Source organism: Procambarus clarkii, chromosome 69 (assembly GCF_040958095.1).
Source record: "Procambarus clarkii isolate CNS0578487 chromosome 69, FALCON_Pclarkii_2.0, whole genome shotgun sequence".
NCBI lineage: Eukaryota > Metazoa > Arthropoda > Malacostraca > Decapoda > Cambaridae > Procambarus > Procambarus clarkii.
Window position 1 is genome coordinate 10019308 of NC_091218.1, and position 10474 is coordinate 10029781.

Sequence of the window (10474 nt, forward strand, 5' to 3'; positions counted from 1 at the left end):
ACAATCGAGGGACCCCACCTCCACAATGTTACGCGGCAATTGGTTCCACAAATCAACAACCCTATTACTGAACCAGTATTTACCCAGGTCTTTCCTAAATCTAAACTTATCCAATTTATACCCATTGTTTCGTGTTCTGTCTTGTGTTGATACTTTTAATACCCTATTAATATCCCATTTGTTATGTCCATTCACCCACTTGTAAACCTCTATCATGTCACCCCTAACTCTTCGCCTTTCCAGTGAATGCAACTTAAGCTTTGTTATTCAAATTACGACTATTCATGTGTCCGGACACTGGCGATGGTGTGGTATTGGCTATTTATTTGACCTTATATTTGCTTTCATTTAAGATATGTTTTCCTTGAAATGTATTTACATTATCGTCTACATCTGTCTTTATTCTGAAATAAAGACCTTTGACGCTACTTTGCATATATGTACATTAATTATAAAATTGATTGGCTTGTGTGCAGGCCTTCACACTCCCTGAGCGAGCCATCAAGTAACTATAAAAAGGCATATATCTTCACTTTCACTTCAGTAATATTTATACCAAAGTATTAACATGCAGCTTATATGTCTTTCTGATGACATAAAAAACTTCGTTTTTTACAATATCTAGATTCAATTAACATTGATCTTCAAAAGGTCGTAGTTCCCATCGAAAGGGAGAGCGTCGGCCAAGAAGCCTTGTTTAAAATATGAATATTTTTTCTCTCTAATAAGGTATAATCTCTGTGATGGATTCACAAAAACTATTTTATATCTGCCTTTCTGATAACATATACAAATATAACCTTTATTTGTGAATATTTGCTAATTAAGCAATATATCAGAGAGCGTGTAGGGTTCGGTGTTCTATGAACGAAAAGGACATGAGTAGTTTAAATAGCGAACACATACCAACGAATAACGCTAGTATCTATATAACAAATTTATTGTCCTGTGGAGTTGATTTAACTTCCAGACACGTTTTGTTTAATAAATATTAAAGATTTTGTGGCTGTTTATGAAAGATATTATTATAAATACACATTCTACTTGTTAATATCACCAATTAAATTTGCGACAATTTGAGCCATGAAATGCGACGACTGGATCACTGTGTACAGGAGGCTGATATGGCAGCAAACACTCTCCAGGCGACCATATATCTTGGATAAGTCGCTCCACAAAATTGTCGCTTAGACCGTCGACTTCCTATGGCGTCACCTCTCACATATTTACGTCTCATTTCGTTATGAAATTAGATTATTTCAGAGTAAAAATAGGTTTGATCATGTTCTACGTGTAGCACCAACATTATAGTAAGTAAATATACCATATTTCTTCATTACTTACGTAATGCTAGGAGGATTTGGGGTCTTTTGGGCCGATTTGGGTAATTCTATGGACCGTTCGTATACAGCATACGAAGGTTACGAAGGTTAATCTAACCTAAAACCAGAGTCTAAGAATGACTAACGTGAGCTAAGAAATTCTAAGCTATAAATATTTACAACAGTACACTGGTTGTTTTTGTTGATTTAGGGGCGATGACATGAGTAAACTGGTTATGTTGAGTTGATTTAGGGGCAACGAACTGGTTATTATACCATGTTTTTACATAAGCAAAAAACAAGGTGTAATTCTTTTAATTATAACAATAATAACGACAAAAAGTTAATATTTAATGTACTTGTTAATCAAAATTCGCAAAATCTTAGTTTTCTTTAGGAAAAAACTTAAAAGACATCTCGAAAAAGATATGCAGACTATGTCTTACATTTTATTCCGTTATTTACACTAAAAGAACAATTAAACGTACACTATCGCCCGCGGTGGTGCACGAGCACCTCACTAAGTTTTGTTCGGTTCCTCAAGGGTGACACTGGCGGGCAACACGAGAATAAATATTTGTATAAATTCAAATTTCGATCCGATCTACTTGGGGATAGTTTACAAATGTTTGCCATGAAACTTACGTTTTCTTTAAAAGCCAAAGAGCTTATTTGGGAAAACGGCATGGCAGTGAATCATCGTGGTAAAACAATTGTATTATTGACACAACGAGTATAACTGACGTAGTTTTTATATTTGTTGCCGGTCGAAGGCATCCTTATGTGACGTTTTATACTTACGTTCTTCTAAAACATTCTATTACGAACACATTGTTACAAAAATGAAATACGTACACCGAAAACTATTGTCAGAACAGTGACAAGAGTATACACTTTTAAATATGGCCGCTCGATCGCCGATACACTAATTTCATTTGGGGAAATTTATTTTTTCCTACGCCGTTTCGCGACAATTATTTATATCTGATATAAACGTTGCAAAAGAAGTTTAGGATTACGTAACATATTACGCATTAAAAAAAACGAATACATTAATACCTAAACAGTTTGTAAATACAGTGATAAATTGTACCAAACATTACACAATATTATTTACTAAGAAGCGTATGACAACTCAAAACGGCATGATTTCAACAGGATTTTTTATAGTTGTCAAAAAACTCTGATTTTAACTATCAAGTATTTGTCACAATGTATTTTATATAATTATGAGGCAGTGGAACGACCAAATTGTTCTGTATTATAAATGCATAATGCTAAATTTCTATATACATAACAGTAAAATAATGACTACCTACATTTAAGGAGAACTAGGAAATAGTAACTGGAAACTTTATTTGAACGAAAATTCAATAGCAAATTTCTTAGATGTTTTTCTTAATATAAAGATCAACAGTAAGAAATCTTATTCATTATGGACAAATTAAAAAAAAAAAATTATTTTCATTGAGGACCATGTATTAGAGCATACTTAGTCACTTATATATTAAAAGTATTGTGTTTTTTTAAAGATTGGGGTTGTAAACAAACAGAACGGCCTACCCGAAAAGTTGTAACATTAAAAGTTGTATATGTCTGCTAATTTATTATTTGATAAATGATTATTATTAATTTACGACGACTATAGAGATTTCCCATTAGTTAAATTAATGTAGTCTGACTAAATGCTACCACAAAGCACATATAAATCCTGGGAAAGTCACAATGACCAGCGACATTAAATAGAGGGTTAAATAGTAACAGGCAACTGTCGGCGAACGAAAAATTCATTTCCAAATTTATTAGATGTTTTCCTAAATATAAAGATCGATAGGCTGGAATTTTCTGGATTATGGCCTAATTAAGGCAAAAAAATATATATATTTTTACACGAAGAACAAATATCAGAGCATAGTCAGTGAGTTATGGAATAATAAGAGTGTGGTATTTCATTGTATAATTAGAGATAGCCCATGGAAGCGAGAATAGCCGTAGTTTTACACAAAATAACGTCTATAAACAGCCATACAGTCAAACGGCAAATGTTGACGTTCTTTCTAAGAGGACAGGTTGCACATTTTGCCCAAACCCCCCTGCAGTTTTCAAAATATCCCAAAAATCCCAAATCCGATACCTGAGCCATATTTTAGAGCCAAATTCTGGCTCTCTGCACGTATTCGCAGTTTGAAATTCCGACGTTTTAAATCGAAAATATGCCAATTACTGAAAGCGGCGGTGGGTCACTTTTTGCCCAAACCCCCTTGCAGTTTTCAAAATATCCCAAAAATCCCAAATCCGATACCTGAGCCATATTTTAGAGCCAAATTCTGGCTTTCTGCACGTATTTGCAGTTTGAAATTCCGACTTTTTATATCGATAATATGCCAATTACTGAAAGCGGAGGTGGGTCACATTTTGCCCGAACCCCCCGTGTAGTTTTCAAAATATCCCAAACATCGCCAATCCGATACCCGAGCCATATTTTGGAGCCAAATTCTGGCTCTCTGCACGTATTCGCAGTTTGAAAATCCGACTTTTTATACCGAAAATATTGCCAATTACTAAAAGCGGCAGAAGGTCTCATTTTGCCCAAACCCCCCTGCAGTTTTCAAAATATCCCAAACATCCCAAATGCGATACCTGAGCCATATTTTTGAGCCTAATTCTGACTCTCTGCACGTATTCGCAGTTTGAAATTCCGACTTTTTATACCGAAAATATGCCAATTATTGAAAGCGGCGTTTAGATCATATTTTGCCCAAACCCACTGCAGTTTTCAAAATATCCCAAACAATTCAAATCCGATATCTGAGTCATATTTTGGCGCCAAATTCTGGCTCTCTGCACGTATTTGCAGTTTGAAATTCCGACTTTTTATATTGAAAATATGCCAATTACTGAAAGCGGCGATGGGTCACATTTTGCCCAAACCCCCCTGCAATTTTCAAAATATCCCAAACATCCCAAATCCGATACATGAGCCATATTTTGGAGCCAAAGTCTGGCTCTCTGTACGTATTCGCAGTTTGAAATTTGGACTTTTTAGATCGAAAATATGCCAATTACGGAAAGCGGCAGTGAGTCACATTTTGCCCAAACCCCCTGCAATTTTCAAAATATCCCAAACATCCCAAATCCGATACCTGAGCCATATTTTGGAGCCAAATTCTGGCTCTCTGCACGTATTCGCAGTTTGAAATTCCGACTTTTTATACCGAAAATATGCCAATTACTGAGAACGGCGGTGGGTCACATTTAGCCCAAATCCCCCCTGCAGTTTTTAAAATATCCCAAACATACCAAATCCGATACCTGATCCATATTTTGGAGCCAAATTCTGGCTCTCTGCACGTATTCGCAGTTTGAAATTCCGACGTTTTAAATCGAAAATATGCCAATTACTGAAAGCGGCGGTGGGTCACTTTTTGCCCAAACTCCCCTTGCAGTTTTCAAAATATCCCAAACATACCAAGTCCGATACCTGATCTATATTTTGGAGCCAAATTCTGGCTTTCTGCACGTATTTGCAGTTTGAAATTCCGACTTTTTATATCGATAATATGCCAATTACTGAAAGCGGCAGTGGGTCACATTTTGCCCAAACCCCCCCTGCAGTTTTTGAAATATCCCAAACATCCCAAATCCGATTCCTGAGCCACATTTTGGAGTCAAATTCAGGCTCTCTGAACGTTTTCGCAGTTTGAAATACCGAATTTTTATACCGAAAATATGCCAATTACTGAAAGCGGCAGTGGGTCACATTTTGCCGAAAACCCCCTGCAGTTTTTAAAATATCCCAAACATCCCAAATCCGATACCTAAACCATATTTTGGAGCCAAATTCTGGCTCTCTGCACGTATTCGCAGTTTGAATATCCGACATTTTAGATCGAAAATATGCCAATTACTGAACGCCGCGGAGAGTCACATTTTGCCCAAACCCCCCTGCAGTTTTCAAAATATCCCAAACATCCCAAATCCGATACCTGAGCCATATTTTGGAGCCAAATTTTGGCTCTTTGCACGTATTCGCAGTTTGAAATTCCGACTTTTTATACCGAAAATATACCAATAGCTGAAAGCGGCGTTAGATCACATTTTGCCCAAACCCCCCTGCACCCCTTGCAGTTTTCAAAATATCCCAAACATCCCAAATCCGATACCTGAACCATATTTTGGAACCAAATTCTGGCTCTCTGCACGTATTCCCAGTTTGAAATTCCGAATTTTTAGATAAAAAATATGCCAATTACTGAACGCAGCGGTGAGTCACATTTTGCCCAAACCCCACTTGCAGTTTTCAAAATATCCCAAACATCCCAAATCCGATACCTGAGCCATATTTTGGAGCCAAATTTTGGCTCTTTGCACGTATTCGCAGTTTGAAATTCCGACTTTTTATACCGAAAATATGCCAATTACTGAAAGAGGCGGTTGGTCACATTTTGCCCAAATCTCCTTGATGTTTTCAAAATAACCCAAACATCCAAAATCCGATACCTGAGCCATATTTTCGAGGAAAATTCTGGCTCTCTGCACGTATTCGCAGTTTGAATATCCGACATTTTAGATCGAAAATATGCCAATTACTGAAAGCAGCGGTGGGTCACATTTTGTCCAAAAGCCCCTTGCAGTTTCCAAATATCCCCTACATCCCAAATCCGATACCTGAGCCATATTTTGGAGCCTAATTCTGGCTCTTTGCACGTATTCGCAGTTTGAAATTCCGACTTTTTATACCGAAAATATGCCAATTACTGAAAGAGGCGGTTGGTCACATTTTACCCAAATCCCTCTGAAGTTTTCAAAATAACCCAAACATCTAAAATCCGATACCTGAGCCACATTTTCGAGGAAAATTCTGGCTCTCTGCACTTATTCGCAGTTTGAAATTCCGACTTTTTATACCGAGAATATGCCAATTACTGAAAGCATCGGAAAGGTAACATTTTGCCCAAAACCCCCTTGCACTTTTCAAAATATCCAAAATATCCCTAATCCGATACCTGAGACATATTTTGGAGCCAAATTCTGGCTCTCTGCACGTATTCGCAGTTTGAAAATCCGACTTTTTATACCGAAAATATGCCAATTACTAAAAGCGGCGTTAGGTCACATTTTGCCCAAACCCCCCTGCATTTCTCAAAATATCCTAAACATCCCATATACGATACCTGAGCCATATTTTGGAGCCAAATTCTGACTCTCTGCACGTTTTCGCAGTTTGAAATTCAGAATTTTTATATTGAAAATATGCCAATTACTGTAAGCGGCGATGGGTCACATTTTGCCCAAACCCCCCTTGAAGTTTTCAAAATTACCCTAAACATCCCAAATCCGATACCTGAGCTATATTTTGGAGCCAAATTCTGGCTCTATGCACGTATTCGCAGTTTGAAATTCCGAATTTTATATCGAAAATATGCCAATTACTGAACACGGCGGTGGGTCACATTTTGCCCAAACCCCCCTGCAGTTTTCAAAATATCCCAAACATCCCAAATCCGATACATGAGCCATATTTTGGAGCCAAAGTCTGGCTCTTTGCACGTATTCGCAGTTTGAAATTCGGACTTTTAGATCGAAAATATGCCAATTACTGAAAGCGACAGTGAGTCACATTTTGCCCAAACCCCCCTGCAGTTTTCAAAATATCCCAAATATCTCAAATCTAACTCCTGAGTCATATTTTGGAGCCAAATTTTGGCTCTCTGGACATGTTTACAGTTTGAAATAACAACTTTTTATACCGAAAATATGGCAATTACTGAAAACAACGATGGTTCATATTTTAACCCAAACCTCCCTGCAGTTTTCAAAACATCCCAAACATCCCAAATTCGACGCCTGAACCACATTTTAGAGCCAAATTCTGGCTCTCTGCACGTATTCGCAGTTTGAAATTACGACTTTTTATACCGAAAATATGATAATTACTGAAAACGGCGATGGGTCACATTTTAACCAAGAGAGTGAAAGAGTGAAAGCGACACTTTGTAAATACGTGTAGTAATACTTTAATATAATTTATATATAGTGGTGACGGTGTTAATATATTGGTGAAGGTGTAATTGTGTTTATGCCCCTTTTATTCTCTGCACTAATACCTGACAGCCAGTTCTTGAAAGCTTATCACCGTGTTGGGGTTGGATATAGAAGAAGAGGTTACAACAGCAAGAACCCGGTTACTGGCCCAAAGTGGCCGTAACACCAATAAATCTCCATGCCTATCAAAGGTTTGTTTCGAGTCACCCCTCGAACACTCTAGACATCTCTACCATATTCGCTTGCCCTACGCTTAAAGAGAATAAATAGCACAGAAGAAACTCTGGATCCCCAGCTAAAAAACCTGTGGGACATGTTCAGGGATAGTGGGTATCCTAAAGAGATTCTGCACACCGCCCAGGCAAAACTGCAAGGGAAGACAAGGACCCAATTCCTTGAACCACCTAGACCGACGACTGAGAATAAGAGATGGATTCTCCCCACCCTGTTTTTTTCCAGGCCAAGTGAAACAATTCAAGGAGAAGATGTAGGTAGTCTGGTCCTGGTTAAGAGAGACCTGCGAGGAACACCCCTAGGGACAAGAATTTCCTAAGGATCCACCCATGATCAGCATGGAAGGTAAATCCTTGCGAGACCCTCTAGTTAGGGCGGGCCCCGGCCCGTTGGCCTAGCCAAGGGCGGGCCCCGGCCCGTTGGCCTAGCCAAGGGCGGCCCCCCGCCCGTTGGCCTAGCCAAGGTGAACCACAAAATAAGCGGAGGTAAAGATTCAACCAAACTAACCTAACCTGACACTAAAGGGCAACATCAACCTCCTGTAGTTTTAGAGACTCCGAGGAGTGGTCAGAAGGGTCCTACATTACACACATGACTTGACCTAACATAACCTGGCCTGACCTGGCCTGACCTGGCCTGACCCGATCCGACCAGACCAGACCCGACCCGAGCCGACCCGACCTGACCTGATCTCACCTAACATAATCTGACCTGACCTAATCTAACCTAACATTAAATAACCTTCAGTAGAGTACAGTAGGTTTCAGTGGTACAACAGGAAGGTGTAGAGTACAGTAGGTTTCAGTGGTACAACAGGAAGGTGTAGAGCACAGAAGGTTTCAGTGGTACAACAGGAAGGTGTAGAGTACAGATGGTTTCAGTGGTACTACAGGAAGGTGTAGAGTACAAAAGGTTTCAGTGGTACAACAGGACGGTGTAGAGTACAGAAGGTTTCAGTGGTACTACAGGAAGGTGTAGAGTACAGAAGGTTTCAGTGGTACAACAGGAAGGTGTAGAGTACAGAAGGTTTCAGTGGTACTACAGGAAGGTGTAGAGTACAGAAGGTTTCAGTGGTACTACAGGAAGGTGTAGAGTACAGATGGTTTCAGTGGTACAACAGGAAGGTGTAGAGAACAAAAGGTTTCAGTGGTACTACAGGAAGGTGTAGAGTACAGAAGGTTTCAGTGGTACTACAGGAAGGTGTAGAGTACAGATGGTTTCAGTGGTACTACAGGAAGGTGTAGAGTACAAAAGATTTCAGTGGTACTACAGGAAGGTGTAGAGTACAGAAGGTTTCAGTGGTACTACAGGAAGGTGTAGAGTACAGAAGGTTTCAGTGGTACTACAGGAAGGTGTAGAGTACAAAAGGTTTCAGTGGTACTACAGGAAGGTGTAGAGTACAGAAGGTTTCAGTGGTACTACTGGAAGGTGTAGAGTACAGAAGGTTTCAATGGTACTACAGGAAGGTGTAGAGTACAAAAGGTTTCAGTGGTACTACATGAAGCTGTAGAGTACAGAAGGTTTCAGTGGTACTACAGGAAGGTGTAGAGTACAGAAGGTTTCAGTGGTACTACAGGAAGGTGTAGAGTACAGAAGGTTTCAGTGGTACTACAGGAAGGTGTAGAGTACAGAAGGTTTCAGTGGTACTACAGGAAGGTGTAGAGTACAGAAGGTTTCAGTGGTACTACAGGAAGGTGTAGAGTACAGAAGGTTTCAGTGGTACTAAAGGAAGTCGTGTTTTCCAACGTTAAAAACTTTATTCGAGTGATTTTTTTTTTGAAGTTTTTAAGCAGAAAGGAAATAAAATTGGGAGAGTGAACCGGTGTGAATGCAAGTGCATTTCATCATTCAGTGTCTGTAAAATTTCAAAATTAAAAAAAATATCAACATTTTCTGCCCCATTTGGGGGGTTGGTGATGGGGGGGGGGGGCGGGGGTCACAAGCTCGCTGGGAAGTGTTCCTGCAAATATTACGTGCAAGGAACTGTCCAAATATATATTTCAGTCACTTTTGCAACCAGGAAATTGCATTGCGTACGTGACTGATAGATATTAATTGACGAAAGGGTCTATGTCAGGCCTCATAATCTCTCCGTTATAGCCAGGGACCATAACCTCTACCTCACAGCCAGGGACCATAACCTCTCCCTCACAGCCAGGGACCATAACCTCTCCCTCACAGCCAGGGACCATAACCTCTCCCTCACATCCAGGGACCATAACCTCTCCCTCACAGCCAGGGCCCATAACCTCTCCCTCACAGCCAGGGACCATAACCTCTCCCTTACAGCAAGGGACCATAACCTCTCCCTCACAGCCAGGGACCATAACCTCTCCCTCACAGCCAGGGACCATAACCTCTCCCTCACAGCCAGGGACCATAACCTCTCTCTCACATCCAGGGACCATAACCTCTCCCTCACAGCCAGGGGACCATAACCTCTCCCTCACAGCCAGGGACCATAACCTCTCCCTCACATCCAGGGCCCATAACCTCTCCCTCACAGCCAGGGCCCATAACCTCTCCCTCACATCCAGGGACCATAACCTCTCCCTCACAGCCAGGGCCCCATAACCTCTCCCTCACATCCAGGGACCATAACCTCTCCCTCACATCCAGGGACCATAACCTCTCCGTTACAGCCAGGGACCATAACCTCTCCCTCACAGCCAGGGACCATAACCTCTCCCTCACAGCCAGGGCCCATAACCTCTCCCTCACATCCAGGGACCATAACCTCTCCCTCACAGCCAGGGCCCATAACCTCTCCCTCACAGCCAGGGACCATAACCTCTCCCTCACAGCCAGGGACCATAACCTCTCCCTCACAGCCAGGGCCCATAACCTCTCCCTCACATCCAGGGACCATAACC